General features: G+C 38.0%; 1 protein-coding gene across 1 annotated transcript in view; it reads right to left on the reverse strand.

Annotated features, from left to right (window-relative positions):
• The window catches only part of AFF1 (ALF transcription elongation factor 1), a 247,651-nt gene that overhangs the window by 218,973 nt on the left and 7,120 nt on the right, over nucleotides 1-21,558 (reverse strand). Inside the window, exons 2-3 of the mRNA XM_053217150.1 lie at nucleotides 20,538-20,725; nucleotides 12,668-13,093 (exon numbers count right to left, since the gene is read on the reverse strand). The gene's annotated coding sequence lies outside the window, so the exon portion shown is untranslated. The remainder of the gene's footprint in view (nucleotides 1-12,667; nucleotides 13,094-20,537; nucleotides 20,726-21,558) is intronic.

The raw sequence follows: 21,558 nt of genomic DNA on the forward strand, positions 1-21,558 counted from the left end.
GATGCTAGTTGACAATTGTCAGCCATGATTTTTCTTAAAATTTAAAGACAAGTGAACCCCCTGGGACTCACAGAAACTCATAGGCTGTATTCTCAGAGGGCCTGAATGGAACGAAGGGGCAGGAACATAATGTTAGGAAATGTGCCGGCATCACAACACAGACAGCTATTTGCTTGGCCAACCTGAAGTACTCCTGAACTCTGCAGTCAGCAAGAAGAGCAGTTTAAGTTAAGTTACTCCAAAATCACTGCGTGTCTATTTCAAAGGGATAATTTCTTCAAAGTGTAAATAAATCCTAACCAAACACTTGTAAAAGGAAACAAACAACCCAGAATTGGGAGGTACGTAGATGAGGAGAAGGTGACCGTGAGGAGAGAGGTGGAAGGATTAGCCTAAAACCAGGTAAAAGGAAGTGGAGGAAGAGCCAGTTCCCAAAAAGAACACAAAGAGGGGTAGTAGGAGCTTGGGACAAAGATTACAAGGGGCAGCGATAAGATGTAAGACAGGAAAGGTCAATAGGAAACTGCTGGTGAAGTACCCTACATGCCAACCTAGAGAGATTTCCTTTCATGCGAAATGCAGTGGGTAGGAGATTTGATCAGGCTGCATTTTAGAAAGACTACTGTAGCTGCCTTATGAAAATGAGTAGGAGAAGGTAAGGCCGCAGTCATAATCCGCAAGGCCACGTAAGAAAGTGTGCTGAGAGCTCAACATAGATTGCAGGCAGATTCAGAAATTCCTAGCTTTCCATCTCAACCTGGGAGGCAGATATGCAAATACAAGCCTGCTATCTTTTGCTATAAAAAGAATTAGGTGCAATATTATTATAATCAAAATAACTGTCTTTGTTTCATCATAAATATTTAGCAGAAAATACGGTTCTAAATGACCTGACATCACTTTTTCTAGCAAGTACAATATGAGTTTCATATTGTGCTTTTTTTACTCATTGCTACTACACACTACTTCCCAATCCCAGTGGGGATTAGGAATATGTTTTAGTCATGTGATAATATTGTTAAACTGATTTCATATTTACAACAGTAATTTGAAAAATCCCAATGAATCTGGAGCAAAAGAATATGAGCACAACATCCACATTTTTCTCTAAAAAAAATTAATGCAGGGATTTAACTGAACTTCTACAATTTATCAGACATTTCACACACAAAATTTTACTTAATTCTCTTGAAAACATGTGTGTGTATCTAGTTTATGTATAAAGAAGGAATAAACTTAAGAGAGATCATTCATCGGGATCATGATTATACAGCAAATAAACAGAAGCGGTACTTGAACTCAGCTGTTCTGTGGCTCGAGGTCATGTTCTTACCACTATACACAGAATTAGATCAGTATAAATATCTCAACTAATGTCTATTACAGTTAGATTCACATCAGCAGGACCAAGAGAGTTGGCAATGGATTTTTATTCTGACAGTTATATCTGGAGGGTTATATCTGGAGGGTATAGGAAGAGGATAAGAAAATCTGAGTAATTATGGGAAAATCAAATAGTTGGGAAGTAGAAAAGGGAAAGAAATAAGAGTCAGAAGCCAGGGGTGCCTGGGTGACTCAGTCCTTGAAGTGTCCAACTCTTGATTTTGGCTCAGGTCATGATCTCACAGTTCATGAGATTGAGCCCCACACTGGGCTGCTCAGTAACAGCCTGGAGCCTGCTTGGGACTCTCCCTCTCCTTCTCTCTCTACCCCTCCCTCACTCATGCACTCTCTCTTAAGATAAATAAATAAACATTAAAAAAAAAAAAAAAAGAAAAAAGTCAGAGCCAGAATACAAGAGCCAAATTATGGTGTCCCCATGGGAGCAGGATTGGCGGTAAGAGTACCCTACAAACTATGGTACTACTTCAAGCACTCAGTACTAAATACTGTAATTCATAGTATTCTCAACCCATATCTCTCTTCTAAGTTACACACTATCATCCTCATTTGTTCTCAGGAAATTTCCACATGGTTGTGCCACAGGCAAAACCAACTCAGAATATGAAGAATGAAACACATAGTATTTCATTCTGTCCACCCATTCTTCCACAACCCACCCAACCCAATTCCTCCTAAGTTTTCAACTTTTGTTAATGGTGCCATTATAGACCCAGGATTCAGGTTCAAATGTCCGTTACCTACCAAGTCATATTTACTTTCCATTTAAGATCTCCCTCCCCTACAAGTTCCCTTCCCCTTTTTTTCTTGTATTTCTTCATTCTTTCATTGAATAGCTACTAAGTGTCAGGTACTAACAGTTTGATTCTGAGATATAACGACAAATAAGAGACTAGCCTTGTCTTGGGATAGTTTACATCCAGAAGGACAGTATGGAAGGCAGAATTCTATGATGGCCCCCAAGATTCCCAGTCCCGGTGTGTATTTGCTATTTAATTTTTCTCTCCTTGAGTGTAGGTGAACCCAACCTAATCAGGTGAGCTCTTTTGAAAAAGAGGATCTAGGGGCCAAAGAAGAGGAAAGCAGAGATATTTAAAGCTACAGCAGAAGCTCTCCTGTTGGTTCTGAAGAAGCAAATTACCATGTTGTAGAGAGGCCATCTAACAAGGGCCTGAAAGTGTCTCCAGGAACTGAGAGTGGTCTTTGGCCACCAGCTGGCAATAAAATAGGAAGCCTGGTCATACAACTGCAAGGAAATGAATTCTGCCAAGGGAACTTGGAAATGGATCTTTTCTTGGCCAAGCCTGCAGATGAGGATACAGCTGGCCAACACCTTGATTTCAGTCTGGTAAGATCCCGTGCAGAGGGCCCAGGTAAAGATGCTGGCCTTCCGACTTACTGAAACTGTGAGGTAGTAAATGTGTGTTGTTTTAGACTGCGAAGTTTGTGGTAATTCATTATGCAGCAGTAGAAAAGGCAGTAGAAAACAAAGAGAGAGATTCATTGTCAGACAGTCTGCCTGGTGCTATGAGAGAGGTGTGTAGAGGATGCTCTCAGAGCATCAATGGGGCATTTAACAAACGCTGATGGACTCAGGGAAGACATCCTGCTAGACGCAGAACCTAGGATGATAACAAAGGGAAAGAGGGAGTTGGGGGAAATGTGAGTCATCAGGAAAGGGCACAATGCTGTGTGGGTAGAGGGAGCTAAATGCAAGTCCCAAAAAGTGATAGTTCATGGTGAATTGGTGAATTTTAGAAACTAGAAATACTTCAATATGTCCAAAATTAGGAGGGAAATGGTAAAAGATGAGGATAGAGATGTAAGAAAGGGTAAGAAAAAAACAGCACTTGATCATTTACTGATTGCATACTATGCGGTGTGATCTCAGCTGAGGTGTTCACAGTAATCCCGTGATATATCCATGTGTGCTGCTTGATTGATTGTTTACCTCAAATCCAGCCCCTGCCCTTCCTCCACTCTGTTGTGAATCACAGGGGGTTGTTTCTTGCAAATCACCTTTCCCAGGTTTCTTTGCTGGGAAATTGATTCTGTCTAGGTTTGGCTAATAGATGTCACTGGGAGAAGACTGCAGGACAGGGAGAGAGGAGACTCCAGAGCATTTCTCTTCTCTCTCTGCTTTGGGCACAGCTGTGACCCAGTGGCTGCACCTCCTCTTTAGCTCTAGTTCCCACACATCCTGATCAGCAGCTCTGCCCCCTGGGCTCTGGTAACACTCTCTTCCCTTAGTCCCAGCCTTGGAAGTGGTCATTGCTTTCTGCAATTGCTTAATCCCTGGATGACCTTGCCTTCCCATTTGGTCTTTCAGCTCTTCAGTCTGTACCTGTAACTAGTTCCCTTATTAAATTATTAAATTACCTGGCATGCATGTTATTTTTCTAATTGGATCCTCACTGAATCACCATGTTTTACAGACAAATAGACTGAAATTCAGAAAAGACTGTGCAACTTGCTTAGTATCCCACAGTTAGGATACTGTGGCGCTGAGATGTAGACCAAGTATAGCGACTCTATCGGGCTGCATCATCTCTCTGAACTTACATCACCATAACACCATACAAAGGAGCTCACTCCTTTGTATTTCACTATTCCAGTAGCTCTGAACTGTTCTCCATCCCTCCTCTGTCTTCTATCTCTAGTCTGTTCTCACAGGGCTGATACATGAGTCCTCCTTAAGCTTATCTCTGGTCATGTGACATATCTGGCAGTTGCAAAGAGAACTAAGAACCAACTCCCCCTTCTAGACCCCAAGCTTCCCAAAATAGTTCTTAAGCAATCTTTCTGGCCTCACTTTTGCTAAATATTTTGCTCTACTGAAATCTACCCTTGATTTTCACTTCTATATCTTTGCTTATACTATTTCTGTTCTCTTTAGCTAGAATGCTATCTTTTCATCTTTTGAAATAATATCTCTCTCAGTTCTACCTATTGATATAATATTTGCCCTTCAAAGCTTATTTATTCATTGATTCAACAAACCTGGACAAGGCATATTCTAGGCCTTCAGGATAGAAAGAAGAAGAAAATTGTTACTATCTTGTAGAGTAGGGATTGACAAAGTTTTTCTGTGAGGGCCAGATGGCAAGTATTTTAAATGTTTAAACTTTGTGGATCACACCGTCTCTGTTGCAACTACTCAACTCTTCCATGGTAGCACAAAAGCAACCATAGATCATACATAAATGAATGAATATAACTATTCCAATGAAACTTTACTTACAAAAACAGATGACAAGCTGGATTTAGCCCATGGGCTGTAGTTTGCTGATCTCTCCTATAGAAACTCACATCAAACAAATGGAAAAGCTAGCAAGAAATGATAATGAATAAAACATAGCAAAGAGATGTGGAGAATAGAAATAGTAGAGTCAGCATCTTTGTAAGAGGAGTCTCAAAAGACAAAATTTTAAAGAAGAGGAGGATATATTTGAAGAAATAATAGTTAAATTTCTCACAACTAATGAAAAATGAATGATTTCAGATCATAAAATGTCAAAGAGAGGAGATAAGGAAAAATCAGACCTAGACAGGTTATAGTGAAAGAGTGCTAGAGATAAAGAAAAAATCTGAAACTTTCTAGAAAGAACATACAATCTACAAAGGAGTAAGAATCATACTAATATTAGTCTTCTCAACAGCATACTGGCTGCAGGGAGGCAAAGGAGCAATATATGTTAAGTACTGAAAAAAACTTGAGCCAAAATCTTGTATTCAACCAAATTGTCTTTCAAATATAAAGGCATAGGAAAAGTGATATTCAGCCTCAAGTATACAAGTTCTCAGAAAACTTGCCACACGAAGACTCACACTGAAAACATTTTTGAGGAAATACAAAAATGAGAAGAAAAATTGAAAATCCTGATGTACTCTAAGAGATATCAGAAGTTTGTTGTAGCCTTAAAAAAGAAAAAGCAACTGGAACCAAAGAAAAAAGACAAAAAATATCCATTACATTGCAGAACTAAAATCCTAGATATTATTAATATAACAGATGCTTTGAGAGGATATGAAAGGGAAAGGAGAGCATGCTAATATATATTTATTAGGATAATAATACAGATGTGACAAGTTTAGGAAATGAATAGGAAGAAAATAAATAAGGTTATGTTTGTATCAGTCTGGATACAGAAACCACACCTATAATTTATCAGGGAATATTTAATGTAACAGTCATGAACTAATAAAAGGTGGTTAACTATTAACAGAGGTAAAAGTTAACTCTACGGAATAGCAAATGTAAACAACACTATTACCTCTAAGCTTGAGGGAGAATATCCAAGAGAAAAAGAAACTTGGAACAGATTCTATCCCCCAGGTGAGGCTGAGATTCAAACCTCCTTGGAGAGGGTAAGGCTATAGTCTAAAGAAAAGTTCAGTGGAGTGCTGCAGCCCAGAACTGGGGGGTAGCCTATATGCCAGGGGTGGTCAACTGGAAGCCATTCATTTAGGGTGGTGGTGAATTGTGCCACTGGGTCTTCACAAGAGACATCACAGGAAGATCTAAGAAGAGAAGCCACCTTCTCTGCTATGTCTTGCAGTGTCCCTCCAGTGCCCTCTGCTGTAAGGCCTAACATTACACCTGCTAGCAAACGAATTGTTTACAAGGTACAGCTCCAAGTGACTTTGGAGCTGACAGGCAATAAATTGATAATAAGCCTCTCCCAGTTTTTTCCCCTATTCAGTGTTGTCATTATTCATCCATGTTCATTGTGTATAGTTATTGAATATACTGCCTTGAGCACCCTTCCTAAATATATTTTTCTTTCATTGTTTTTTCTGGTTTTTTACTATTTTATGGGTTGAAGAAAACTAACAATAATGAAAATGACTTGGCCCATAGAAATGGAAAGTAATTGTGTCAGTGGGATGCAATTGATTATTTCCTGGTGATTAGACCATTTTGTATCTTTTTGTAAATTCATTCTAGCATTCCTTGTTGCCTATATATGCGTGGTTATTTGAATTCTCCTTTGATCTAGTTGTAACATCTTATTGGCTTCCTCATTAATTAATGAGGGAAACAAAACTTCTGATCCCTTTTCATTTTATATCTGTATGAGGGTTATATTAACTTTCAAGAAAAATTGTATCTTAGATAAGTCAGTCCTAGGGTAGCCAAACTCATAGAGTTAGAATGTAGAAGGGTGGTTGCCAAGGCCTGGTGGGAGAACATGGGGAGTTATGATTTAATGGGTACAGAGTGTCAGTTTGAGAAGATGAAAACTTCTGGAGAAAGATAGTGGTGATGGTTGTACAACAATGTGTATGTAGTCAATACCACCGAACCATACACTTAAAAATGGTTAAAATGGTAAATTTTGTTATGCATAGTTTACCACAATTTTAAAAATAAAAAAAATTTAAAATTATACTTTAGGGGCCCTGCCTGGCTTAGTTGGTGGAGCATGAAACTCTTGATTTTGCGGTGGTGAGTTCAAGCCCCATGTTGGATGTAGAGATTACTTAAAAATAGAAAAATCTTTTAAAAAAAATTATACTTTAACACTATGTTAATTGCTTTTCAAGTTCAGTCACAATTTTACTATTCTATTACCTAAAGACTAACTTGCAAAGTTAACCTCCAAAAATTTATATATGAAATAATAATGGAAGAAGAGGGGCACCTGGCTGGCTCAGTTGGCTAAGCATCTGACTCTTGACTTTGGCTCAGTCATGATCTGTGAGTTTGAGCTTGCTTGGGATTCCATCTCCCTCTCTCTCTGCCCCTCCTCCCCTGCTCCTCTCTGTCTCTCTCTCAAAATATAAATAAATAAATAAATAAATAAATAAATAAATAAATAAAAGGTTTAGTTGAATGTTAAAGTATCAAAGTGTGGATATATGGATGTTTGTTGTAAAGTTCTTTGAACTTTAAAAAAAATAATGGAAGAAAGAAAATGGTTGATATTTACAAATGAACGCACGTACACAACAAATGAGGAAATATGCAAAACTGCTACAGTCCTTGTTTTTGTAACTGGTCACAAGGCCATAGTTGATATTTACGATCCCCTTCTTTCACTATTTATTCTGTATTTCCTTTGCTCTCAGCCAGAAGCTCAGCTGGTCAATTTCCTAGTGGAGTGACCTAAACCTACCTTCCTTAAAGCATCTCAGTCCTCAATATTCCTGCTGCTTCCCTTTTTGAATATGGTTTTTTATTAACACTTATTATTGGGCATGGAAGTACTAAGAGATGCCCCAGGAAATGCACTGGGTTCTGGATATAGTCCTACTTGTACTCATGGGTTAGCAGCAACCTAAATTCCCTCTTGGTAACTGGGATCAGTCCAGCAGTAGAGAGATTCCTTTTACTGCCTTTTGGTTTTGTGACATAAGAAGCCCAAGAGAGCCAGCTGGCAGCCTTACCTTCCAATTTAGAGCATGCATTGTTGTGTCCCCTGATGGAAGCATTCCTCCCTTTGGAACAAAGGCCTTTTTTTTTTTTTCTTTTTTTTTTAGCATTTTTATTCATTTTTTGAGAGACGAGAGACAAAGAGAGACTGTGAGCAGGGGAGGGGCAGAGAGAGAGAGAGGGAGACACAGACTCTGAAGTAGGCTCCAGGCTCTGAGCTGTCAGCACAGAGCCTGATGCAGGGCTCGAACCCACGAACTGTGAGATCATGACCTGAAATCTACTGCTTAACTGACTGAGCCACCACATGCCCCTGGAATGAAGACCTTTAAAAACGGCAAATCTCAGAGCTGCATGGATAGGAAGCAAAAATTTTGTGAGTAGATTAGGTGATATAATAGCGAGAGGCGCCACTCCCACCTACATCCCTTGATTCCCAAATCCACGTATTCTGGCTGTGGAGGAGACAGCACTATGTAATGACCTCTGATTCAAAGTATGCACTGCATTTTTCAAGACAGAATCCTGTCTCTGAAGACGTTGTCTCACATCTGGTACTATAACTGAGTTTTCAGTAAGCAATTCCACTGTTAAGTTAAAGTAGCCACTTACGGATGATGCAGTATGTGGTGGGACCACTTAGTTCTATAGGCTTAAGTTCACTGCTGTATTTCTATTGGTATGAAATGAGTTTCTTGATCAGATGCAGTGCTGTGCAGAATACCATAATGGTGAATAAGACACTCTGTGAGTCTATTGATGGAGGTCCTGACAGAATTATGGATAGAGAAGACATCTATACCCGGAATATGTGTCTATTATAGTGAGGAAGATTTTCTGCCCTCTCAACAATGGAAGGATTCCAATGTAATCAACCGACTACCAGGTGGCTGGGCAATGGTGCCTTATCAGGGGGCCAGTGCTGGTCTCTGCTGTTGGCAGATAAGGCACTCAGCAATAGCATTAGCCAGGTCAGCCTTGGTAATGAGAAGTCCATGTAGCAGAGTCTATGGCTAGCTTCCATCCCTGCCATAGTCTTTATTCATGGGCCCATTGAAAAAGCACCGGGTGTCTGGGGAAAGAGGTTGTCTGACATCCACAGAACATGCCATTTTGTCCACTTGATTATTAAGAGCCTCCTCTGTAGTGAATCTCTTTTGGTGATCATTCACACAGACAAAAATATATTCGCAGTCTGTGTCCTTTCCAGGAAGACCACCAACATTCTTCTTCTCCATACTTTTTTTCAATCTGTGTACTTAGCCCTAACCATCCAATCAAATTGTTAGCAACCACACATGAATAAGGGTAGGTACATAATCTGTCTTCTCACATCAGACAAGGCAGATATATTAGTTTCCTCATTTCTAAGTGACAAATGAGGTGGCTTAGAACAACAAAAGTTTATTATCTCATAGTTCTGGAGGCTAAAAGTCTGAAATCTAAGCATTAATAGGGCCATGCTCTCTGAAGGCTCTAGGGACTGATTATTTCTTTCCTCTTCCTAGCTTCTGATGGCTGCTGGGACTCCTTGGTGTTCCTTGACTTACAAATGTATCACCCCAATCTTTGCCTCTGCAGTCACATGGCATTTTCCCTGTGTATTCGTGTCCAAATTTCCCTCTTCTTATAAGGACACCAGTTACTGGGTTAGGGTCTACCTTAGTCCAGTATGACCTCATCTTAACTTGATTACATCTGCAATGATGCTATTTCCAAATAAGGTCACATTCATAGGTTCTGGGTGGACATGTATTTAGGGATAGGACACTATTCAGTTCAGTACAGTAGACAATCCTATTGTGAGCATTTCCCTTTCCCATTGCCCAGTAGGGTGATTTCTGAGTGGAGTTTTGCCTAAGCATATTGCAATGAAGTTAAAATTTAATTACAAAAGGATATAATTTCACATATTTGAAAATTAAGTTACATATTTCTAAATAATCTTTATGTTAAAAAGGGAAGTGTAGAGTAAATTAGTACTTAGAAATAAATGATAATGAGGGGCACCTGGGTGACTCAGTCAGTTGAGCGTCTGACTGTGGCTCAGGTCATGATCTCATGGTCCTTGAGTTCGAGCCCCATGTTGGGTTCTGTGCTGACAGCTCAGAGCCTGGAGCCTGCTTCAGATTCTGTGTGTGTGTGTCTCTCTCTCTGCCCCTCCCATGTTTGTGCTCTGTCTGTCTTTCTCTCTCTCAAAAATAAACAAACATTAAAAAATTAAAAAAAAATTATAATGAAAATACTACATGTAAGCACTTTTGGATCACAGATAAGGCAGTTCTTAGAGAAATAAATGATAATTTACATATATTTATTAAGAAACAAGATAGTTTTAAAACAAAGCAGCTAAGTAATTATGGTATGTGAAAAACAGTAATATCTAAGAAACAAGAAGGAAGCAAATAATAAGAAAATAAATAAAACCAATAATATTTTTTAAAAGATAGAAAATACTAATGAAATATTAGATGAGATGAAAATCCCTGGCAAGATTAAGAGAGAGAGAGAGAGAGAATAGAATATGAAAAGGGGGAAATTAACCACAGTCTCAACAGAAATGAAAACTTAATAAAAATAATATTATGAATAAGTATATATAAATACATTTTTTTAAGTTCTTGTTTATTTATTTTTGAGAGAGAGAGTGTTAATGGGGGAGGGGCAGAGAAAGAGGGAGAGATGACCTGAGCCAAATTCAAGAGTCAGATGCTTAACCAACTGAGCCACCCAGCACTCCTGTAGGTAAATACATTTTAAAACCTAAATGAAGGGCTTAGTCAGTTAAGCGTCCAGCTTTGGCTCAGGTCATGATCTCATGTTTCATGAGTTGCAGCCCTGCTTCAGGCTCTCTGCTGTTAGCATAGAGCCCACTCCAGATCCTCTGTCTCCCTCTCTCTGACCTCTCCCACTGGTTCTCTCTCACCCCCTCCTCAAAATGAATAAATAAACTTAAAATAAATTTAGACTAAATGAAATGGACAAAACCCAAGAAACACAAAACTGCAAAAATAATGCAAGAAGAAAGTGGGAACTGGAAAAGATCGATAAGGATTAAATAAAACATAACAAAGTCTCAAGGCCTACATGGTTATACAGATAATTTCTACCCAAAGTTGTTTTTTTTTTAAAGTAATCTCTATACCAACATAGGGCTTGAACTCATAACCCTGAAATCAAGAGTTACATGCTCTCCCAAATGAGCCAGGCAGGCATTCCAATTTCTACCCAAGTTTTAAAGTATAATTAATTTAATGTGTGGTATATAATTACTTAACAGTGAACATGAAAACAAATGGAGAAATCTTAAATATATTCCTTTGAGATCAGGAAAAAGAAAACACTGTCCAATATTACTGATGATATTACTGTCTTGATCAATGGTATTAGGAAAGGAAAAAAAAAGCTGATGGGGTATAAGAGATAAAACTGTAATATTTTTCCAGATAATATAATCATCTATAGAGAACAACCAACAGACTCAAATTATGAACTTAGAATAATAGAGTTGAACAATGTTTCTGATACCAACACAGCATACACAAATTAGTTTCATTTCTCTACATCAAAAACAGTAAACTAGAAGATACAATTTAAGAAAAGACACCATTTAATTTAGCAGCAATATACTTATGGAGAAAAATGTCAAACTGTGATAAATGACCTAGGACCAGAGGATGATCTGAACAAGTGAGAAGATATTCCATGCATTTGGGTGGGATAATAATAATAATAATATTCTTATTATTATTTTAATTTTTTGAGAGACCACGAGTGGGGGAGGGCTGCCACTCCACTCAGACAGGGGAACAGAGGATTCAAAGTGGACTCTGAGCTGACAGCAGAGAATCTGATGAGGGGCTCAAATTCACAAACCATGAGATCATGACCTGAGCCAAAACCAAGAGTCAGATGCTTAACTGACTGAGCCACCCCAGGCGCTCCTGGGATAACTTATTAAAAAGATACTAACTTTCCCAAATTAATCAATAAATTCAATGTAGATTCCATAAAAATTTTAGTCGAAAATTTTAAGGAATTTGTTAACTTACTCACAGAGAAGAGTAAAAGTCCATAAATAGCTAAGTCAACCTTAGAAAAGTAGAATAAAAAGTAGGTCTTGCTTTATCAGATATTAGGGCATATTACAAAGATGCAATAAGAAACACTGATGTTGTTAACACAGAAATTGATAAGAAACTAAGTTGCCATATGGAAACAATAAAACTGGATCTCTTCCTAACATTATGTACAGAGGTAAACTAAAGATTATTTAAGAACATAAATATGAAAGATGAAAATATGTATTAATAGAAGAAAATGTACAATTTTTTTCAGCAAGGAACTTGGGAGGTGAGAGCTAACCACAGACAGTGACAGTGGGGATGGAAGGATCACATAGAAGATATTTGGGAGGTTACCATTGACAGACTCCTATCCAACTCTCCCTTATACTGCTGTCTCAGAGTTTGGAGGAGATAGCGGAAGTGGGTATAAATGTATAAATGTATACACATATACATTGCTTTGTATTATGTAGTTATGTGTAGTAATTTTGTGGCAGAGTGTTATAAAGAGAATTGAGTTTGTAGTCAGAAGACCTGAGTTTAAGTCATAGTTCTTTCATTAACTAAGTGTGACCATGAGCCTTAGTATTCTCAGCTCCATAAAGTGGATGGTCAAAAAAAGATAAAACCTGTTATGAAATAAATATAGAGCTCAACCTCCCATTACTCAGTTTCTTCCACTTGGACATCCTCCTTCCTATTATAGTTGACTTTGGTAAATGTCTGTATCTGGGAGTATTCTTTCTTTCACACATTATAGATACCTCAATCCAAACAGGATCAGACAAAACAGCAAAACAAAGAGAGGAGGGGGAATTATTACCTCTTGTAGATTTAAAATCCATGAGTAGATGTAACATCTAGCATGGCTGAATTCTGATGCTCGGAATAGGTTTTAGGAAGCTGTCTTGCTCCATCTCCTTGTTCTGTTCATTGGGTCAGGTGTGCCCCATCTGTTCCCAGGAGTTTCAGGCTTATGTCTTCACAGTCCCAAGATGGAAAACACTTCTTTTGCTATAAACTCTCCCAAAGGTTCTGGGATATATGCTGTTTGGGTTAACTTGATTCCTTCTTTCATCCTTGCCCCAATCACCGTAGCCAGACTTATTGCTACATATGGTGGTACTTATGTTGATCAGTGCAAGCCAATAGCATGTGATCATTTCTTGAACTTGGGGCGTGGTCAGGTGCACCCAAACAATGAGTACTAAAAGTGGGGTGGGGTAGTTTCCCAAGGAAATGCAGGGCTCTGAAATAAAAAAGGAGAAGAAGAAGTTTGTGGTAGAGAAAAAGAATAGATATTTATTATATCTTTTCCTTTTCTTTTGTCTTTATTGTTCATTTTGACAAGAAAATATATACAAAAACATTGCAGGAACCAGAGACCATTGCAGAGACCTGGTGATTAGCCCCTGGGGAGGGCCCTGACTTGAATTCAAGGATGGCTGGGTATATGAGAGATAGGGTTGTGTAAGAAGAGTAACTTGCAAGTTGGTAAAGCCTCTTCCTCACCTCCTGATCAGACAGAGAACTTTTTTTTTTAATGACTTTATTCAGATATAGTTCATACCATACAATTCACTCATTTACAATGCACAATTCAATAGTTTTTGTAATTTACAGAGTTGTGCGACCATTATCACCATCAATTTTATTTTATTATTTTTTTAAGTTTATTTATTTATTTTTGAGAGAGTGTGAGTGGGGTAGGGACAGAGAGAGAGGGGTAGAGAGAATCCCAAGCAGGCTCCGTGCTGTCAGTGCAGAGCCTGACGTGGGGCTCGATCTCACAAACCGTGATATCATAACATGAGCCAAAATCCAGAGTCCACGCTTAAACAACTGAGCTACCCAAGTGCCCTACATACATGTAGAAACTCTACATCCTTTAGCTATCATTCCCTCTCCCCTCAATTCCCCCATCCCCACCAGCCTTAGGCAACTACTAACTATTTTTTGTCTCTATAGATTTTTGTATTCTGGACATTTAATATAAATAAAATAATATAATATGTGATCTTTTGTGACTGGCATCTTTCATTTAGCATAATGTTTTAAGGTACATCCATGTTGTTACATGTATTCGTACTTCTTTTTTATGGTTGAATAGCATTCAATAGTATACGATGGAATACTATTCCATTGTATAGATATATCTTATTTCAGATATAGATATATCACCCACTCACTCATTGATGGATTTTTGGATTGTTTCTAGCTTTGGGGACTGTTTTTAGGTGGAAATATATTTTCATTTCTCTTGGGTATATATTCAAGGGTGGAATTGCTGGGTCAAATAGTAACACTGTGTAACTTTTTGAGGAACTGCCAGACTATTTTGCTAAGTAGCTGTATCACTTTCACCGAAGTTCCAATATCTCCACACCTTAGCGTGATCTTTTTATTATCTGTCTTTTAAAATATTACAGCCGTACTAGTAGGTGTTACGTGGTATCTCATGGTTTTGATTTGTATTTCCCTAATGGCTAATGATGTTGAGCATCTTTTCATATGCTTATTGGCCATTTGTACATCTTCACTGGAAGAAGGTCTATTAAATATATATATATATATATATATATATATATATACACACACACACACATATATATAAAGCTTATATATTATATATAAGCAATTGTCTTTCACTTTCTTGATAGTGTCCTTTGAAGCACAAATTTAAAATTTTTGAAGTCCAATTTATTCATTTTTTCCGTTGGTCACTTGATTTTTAACATGCTACCCTTCCTTGTTGCTTTTTTTTTTTTGTAATTATTTTTTTTGAGTATAGTTGACTTCAGGTGTACAACTTATTTTTAATTTTTTGTTTATTTGCTACACTTGTTGCTTTTAAACCTGGTACTTGGTACAAAAGCTTATCTCAAGCTTACCTCTGTTTCTTTTATACATAAGATCTCACAAGTACTTCAGGTGAGTCATAAGAATGTTTTAAAAAAAAAATGACTCACAAGCATGGGACATCAGAGCCTGAATAAGATGAGAAGGACCTCTACTCAGGGGTGGCCAAATGTGAAAGGTTAGAACCCAGAGAAACTAGGGGAATATCCATGCATGGGGATGATTCAGAATTGGGTGCTGGAGCCCAAAAAAGGAAGGAAGGCAACCATACATGGGAGCATCCTGGTGTGGAGAGTCAGAACCTGAATAGACAATAAAGGGCATTCATGCCGGGGTGGCTCAGTGCACTTGAGAGCCCAAATGGCATGAGAGGGCTTTGATACTGAGAGTAAAGTAGCCTGGAATAGAGTAGTTGTATAGAAGTGAGATGAGAAGGGTATCTGCATGGGGTGGGGGTGGGGGGGAGGACAGTGGAGGTAATGGGAGATTGATTATATTCAGGAATATTGATAAAATGTTAAGGATAACAAGGGCCAGGTTCCCACAATTGGAGAATGGATTAAAAGTATAGAAATGAAGAGAGGCGCCTGGGTGGCTCAGATCATTGAGAATCTGAGTCTTGATTTTGACTTAGGTCATGACCCCAGGGTCGTGGGATCAAGCCCATGTTGGGCTCTGTGTTGAGTGTGGGGCCTGCTTAAAATCCCCTCTCTCCCTCTGCCCCCTTCTCTGCTCATGTGTGTGCTCTCTCTAAAAAAAAAAAAAAAAGTATAGAAAGGAAGAAAACTAGAATGAAATTTGTGGTGGATTAGAATTGGAAGTATTGGTGTAAACTCATAGTTTTTAATATAAAAATATCAATATAGAAATGTACATGCATTTACATATATGTATTCACATATACATGTCCATTCATGCATAAATACATATGTACACATATGTATTGATTAGAAATACCTCCTGAAGGAACTTGGAAGCAGTGACATCTCAATAGTGATGAGCAAAAACAGTCCCCAGATCTTGGTTTCTAAATATCGTTCTGAGAGCCGATGAAGCAGCTTACATAAGGATAAAGGTGGGCATTGACTATTGGGAGACTGTTCATTTCAGGAAGGCAGAGTGGGGCCGTTTACAATGGGGGCACAGGGGCCTGTAGTGGCTTGGAGGCCAAGCTTTGGATCCACACCAAGATTGAGTTGGATCCCAGTTCTGGATTAACAGCTAAGTGATGTATTGACAACAGGTTCCTTAACATTTCTCAGCCTCAGCTCCTCATTTGTAAGTAGGACAATAGAAAATAGAAAGGGAAAAAGTAAGTCAAATGCCTGGCACGTTGTGAGCACTTAGTATTCTTACTGGGAACACCAGGAAGGCATATTGTAGTAGTGAAAATAAATCACAGAAATCAACAAAAACAAAAAGACTCTGAAAACTTTCCAAAATCTTCATCTAAGCTCAGAAGGCCAGGAATTTGGTGGAGTTCCAGGGGCTTTTCAGTCCCGTATACCAGCTATGAAATTAATGTGTAATGCTTTTGTGTTAATTCTGCCTATTAATAAAATTTGTGATACGAGATCTGACCCATGTGTTGGATAGTCTGAAGAGTGGGGTGCCACATGGGGTGGGATGATAGGAATTATGCCAATTTGATTTCATTTCACAGAACTAACTAGCTGGGGAAATTCCTATGGAAGTGGGCTGCCACTGGGATCTCCCTACTGCTCAAACCAGAGTCTTCTGTTTCCTTCCTCCCTCAATAGTGCTTACATCTAATAAGTCATCACGCCTTTTCTTCTCAGTTTCCCCATAGTTGTTCTGCTTCTCTTCACCACCACTCTGGTTCCAGCCTTCCATTCTGACTTGGTTACTTTGTGAAAAACTTTGTAACTGGTCTTCTTGTCCCTAGTTATTACATCTCCAAACCACATAGGAAGTTCCATTTTTCCAAGGATTAATCTGCCCACACTGAAACTCCTTAAAGCCTATTTCTTCCATGATAAAATTTGCCTTCCTTAGATGGCATTCAAGGACCTCCTGCTATGCAACCAGCTACAACCAACAGAGGCCATTCACTCCCTATTCCTTGGGACCATATTTCACATTTCTTTTTTTTTTAATTTTATTTTTCATATTTCACATTTCTATCTACACTTTTCACCTAAGCCTTCCTTACTTTTCCTTTTGCAATGATTGTTTCTTTTTATATCCTGTCATTAAAATGTTTTAAGTCATAGTTTAAAATGCCCATAGCAAAACAAAGAGTGTGGATCAGTCTCCTGTCCATCACAATTTCCTTCTCCTTGCAGGCTACGACTTTCACTCTTGTTGATTATTTTCATATCTTCCTCCTCATTTCTAAATAAAATGCTTAAGTTGCTACTCAATTAAAAATTTTCCCAACAAACAAAAGTCTAGGACCAGACAGCTTCACAGGCCAATTCTACCAAACATTTAAAGAACAGCTGGGGCACCTGGGTGGCTCAGTTGGTTGGGCGTCTGACTTCAGTTCAGGTCATGATCTCACATCTCATGGGTTTAAGTCCTGTGTCAGGCTCTGTGCTGACAGCTCAGAGCCTGGAGTCTGCTTCGGATTCTATGTCCCCTCGCCCTCTTCCCCTCCCCCACTCATGCTCTGTCTCTCTCTCAAAAATAAATAAACATTAAAAAAATGTTTTTAAATAAAAAAAATAAAGAACAGTTAATAGCTGTTCTTCTCAAACTATTCTAAAAAATAGAAAGGAAGGAAGGAAAACTTCCAAATTCATTCTACAAAGCCAGCATTCCCTTAGAGCAAAAACAGATAAAGATACCACAAAAAAGGCCAGTATCTCTGATGAACATAGATGCAAAAATCCTCAACAAAATACTAGTACACGGAATACAATAATACATTAAAAAAATCACTCACCATTATCAAGTGGGATTTATTTCCAGGATGCAAAGGTGGTTCAATATTCACAAATCAACATGATATATCACATCAATAAAAGAAAGGATGAAAACCATATGATCATTTCAATAGATACAGAAAAAGTATTTGACAAAGTACAACATGCATTCATGATAAAAATCCTAAATGAAGGAGGTTTAGAGGGAGCATATCTCAACATAATAAAGGCCTTGTATGAAGAACCCACAACTGACATCATACTCAATGGGGAAAAACTGAGAGCTTTCCCCCTAAAATCAGGAACAAGACAATGATGTCTACTCTCACCACTTTTATTCAACACAGTACTGGAAGTCCTAGCCACAGCATTCAGACAATAAAAAGAAATAAAAGTCATCCAAATCGGTAAGGAAGAAGTAAAACTTTTACTATTTGCAGATGACATGATACTATATATAGAAAACCAAAAAACTGCTAGAACTGATACATGAATTTAGTAAAGTCACAGGATACAAATCAATGTACAGAAATCTGTTGCATTTCTACACACTAATAATGAAACAGCAGAAAGAGAAGTAAAGAAAATAATTCCATTTACAACTGCACCAAAAATAAAAAAGTACCTAGGAACAAACATAACCAAAGAGGTGAAAGACCTGTACTCTGAAAACTATACAACATTGATGAGAGAAATTGAAGACAACACAAAGAAACACAAAGACATTTCATGCTCATGGATTGGAAGAACAAATATTGTTAAACTGTCTATACTCTCCAAAGCAATCTACAGATTTAATGTAATCCTCATCAAAATACCAATAGCAGTTTCACAGAACTTGAAGAAACAGTCTAAAATCTGTATGGAACCACAAAAAGACCCTGAATAGCCAGAGCAATCTTGAAAAAGAAAAACAAAACTGGAGTTATCACAGTTCCAGACTACAAGTTATATTACAAAGCTGTAGTAATCAAAACATTACACAGTACTGGCACCAAAACAGACACATAGATCAATAGAACAAAATAGAAAACCCAGAAATAAACTCACAATTATATGGTCAATTAGCCTTAGACAAAGTAGAAAGAATGTCCAAAGGGAAAAAGACAGTCTCTTCAAATGGTGTTGGGAAAACTGGTCAGTTACATGCAAAAGAATGAAACTGGACAACTTTCTTATACCATACACAAAAATAGACTCAAAATTGATTAATGACTTAAATGTGGGGGCATCTGGGTGGCTCAGCTGATTGAGTGTCTGACTCTTGGTTTCAACTCAGGTCATGATCTTGTGGTTCATGAGTTTGAGCCCCAAATCAGGCCTTGGGCTGACTGTGTGGAGCCTGCTTGGGATTCTCTCCCTCCCTCTGTTTCTAACCCTCCACTGCTCGATCTGTTTCTCTCTCAAAATAAATAAATAAATAATAAGTTAAAAAAAAAAGACCTAAATGTGAGACTTGAAACCATAAAAATCCTAGAAGATAGCATAGGCAGTAATGTCTCTGACACTAGCCATAGCATCATTTTTCTAGATATGTCTTCTGAGGCAAGAGAAATAAAAGAAAAACTAAACTACTGGGACTTTTTCAACATAAAAAATTTCTGTACAGCCAAAGAAATAATCAACAAAATTAAAGACAACCTGCTGAATGGGAGAAGATATTTGCAAATGACGTATCCAATAAAGGGTTAGTATCCAAAATATCTAAATAATTTACACAACTCAACACTCCCAAAACAAATAATCCAATTAAAAAATGGGCAGAAGACATGAACAGACATTTTTCCAAAGAAGACATCCAGATGGCCAACAGACACATGAAAAGATGCTCATCATCACTTGTCATCAGGGAAATACGAAACAAAACCACAATGAGATACAACCTCACACCTGTCAGAATGGCTAAAATAAAAAACACAAGACAGGCACCTGGTGGCTTAGTCGGTTAAGCATCCAACTCTTCATTTTGGCTTAGGTCATGATCTCATGGTCATGAGATCGAGCCATGTGTTGGGCTCTGTGCCAGGCATGAAGCCTGCTTAAGATTCTCTCTCCCTCTCTCTGTCTCACCCCTATTTGTGCACTTTCCCTCTCTCTCAAGAATTAAACCAAACAAAACAAAACCAAAACAAAACAAAACAAAACAACGTTGGTGAGGACGTGGAAAAAAATGAACCCTCAGGCATTGTTGGTGGGAATGTAAACTGGTGCAGCCACTGTGGAAAACAGTATGGAAGTTCCTCAAAAAATTAAAAATAGAACTACCTGCTATCTAGTAATTGCACTACTGGATATTTACCCCCAAAATATGAAAACACTAATTCAAAGGGACACCTGCTATAATGGAATATTATTGAGCCATAAAAAATAATGAAATCTTGCCATTTACAACAACATGGTTGGAGCTACAGAGTATTATGCTAAGAGAAATAAGTCAGTCAGAGAAAGATAAATACCATGATTGCACTCATATGTGGAATTTAGGAAACAAAACGAGCAAAAGGAAAAAAGAGAGAGTGAGAGAGAGAGACAAACCAAGAAACAGAATCTTAAGTATAGAGAACAAACTGATGGTTTCCAGAGGAGAGGTGGGTGGGGAGATGGGTGACTGGTAAAGGAGATTAAGAATATACTTATCATGATGAGCACTGCGTAATGTATAGAATTGTTGAATCACACTATCTTAGACACCTGGAACTAACATAACATTGTATGTTAAGTATACTGGAATTAAAATAAAAAAACAATAAAAAATGTAGGTATCTATAGACTTTCTACTACTGAAAATTTCACTCTTTTAGTACACACACCCACATTTACATCTTTCCTGTCCACACATTGTGCCAGATGCCAAAGGTGCTTTGCCCCTTAGAGAAGTGCCCTCAAAGTTTGCCCATGATTATCTTCCTTCTTCACTTCCCATGATGAAGGTCTTATTTACTATACCTGTCTTCCCTCGTGGTAGAGGTCTGGTCTTGTCTACTGGATTCCATGTCTTCCTATTTTGAAGGATGTCTTGTCTACTGTACTTCATGTCTTCCTCTCCTAAGGGAGGTTCTTGTGTACTGGATTCCATGTCTTTCTCTTTTTTGGTTTACTCCCTCATTTTGGAGAAGCACATTCTTTCTGGTTTCCTATAAAGAATTCAGTGCAGGTATAATTTTTGAGACCTTTTGTGTATTAAAATATTTCTATTCTACTTTCATACTTAAATGATAATTTGGCTGTCTGAAAATTCTATATTGGAAAATCTTTTCCTTCAAAATTTCATCATCTAGCTTTCATGGTTGTTTCTGAGAAGTCTGACTTCATTCTGACTCCTGTTTCTGTATGTGGGATCTTATCTGCTTGTCTTTTTCACCTTAATTCCCACCATATCCTCTGTTTTGGTTGGGCTGCCTTCAGCTGCAGTTGAAAATCAACTTGAAGTGGCTTAAAAAATAAAATTTATATCATACAAGAAGTCCAAATGCAGAATGGCTCCAAGGAGAGTTAATTCATTGATAAATTATGTTACCATTGACCCCAGACTTTTCCCTTCTCTTTTTTCCCTTAGGTTAGTTCTCCTTATGGTCCTAAGATGGTGAGAGCAATTCCAGGTTGTATCCAATATCCAGATGCATGAAAGTATAAAGGAGGAAAAGATAATCTCTTCATTGGTATCTTTTCTAGGAATAAAGAAATCTTTCTCAGAAACACCCAGATGATTTTACCTCATGTTTCATTGGTGAGAATATATATCACATGCCCAAGCCTAAATCAAAGATAAAGGGAATGGTACTACCTTGGTTGGTTTAATCAGGATTCACCTTTAAGAGCTTTGGAAGTGACTGGCACACAAGCACATGACCAAATGGAGGAGCTTAGATACCTGAACAAAACTAGAGGTGCAACAGCAAGGAAGCAGGGAAATGGTTTTGGAAGGGAATCAACAGTGTGTGCTACACTCTTGGACATATTTTATTTC

This window comes from Acinonyx jubatus, chromosome B1 (assembly GCF_027475565.1).
Source record: "Acinonyx jubatus isolate Ajub_Pintada_27869175 chromosome B1, VMU_Ajub_asm_v1.0, whole genome shotgun sequence".
NCBI lineage: Eukaryota > Metazoa > Chordata > Mammalia > Carnivora > Felidae > Acinonyx > Acinonyx jubatus.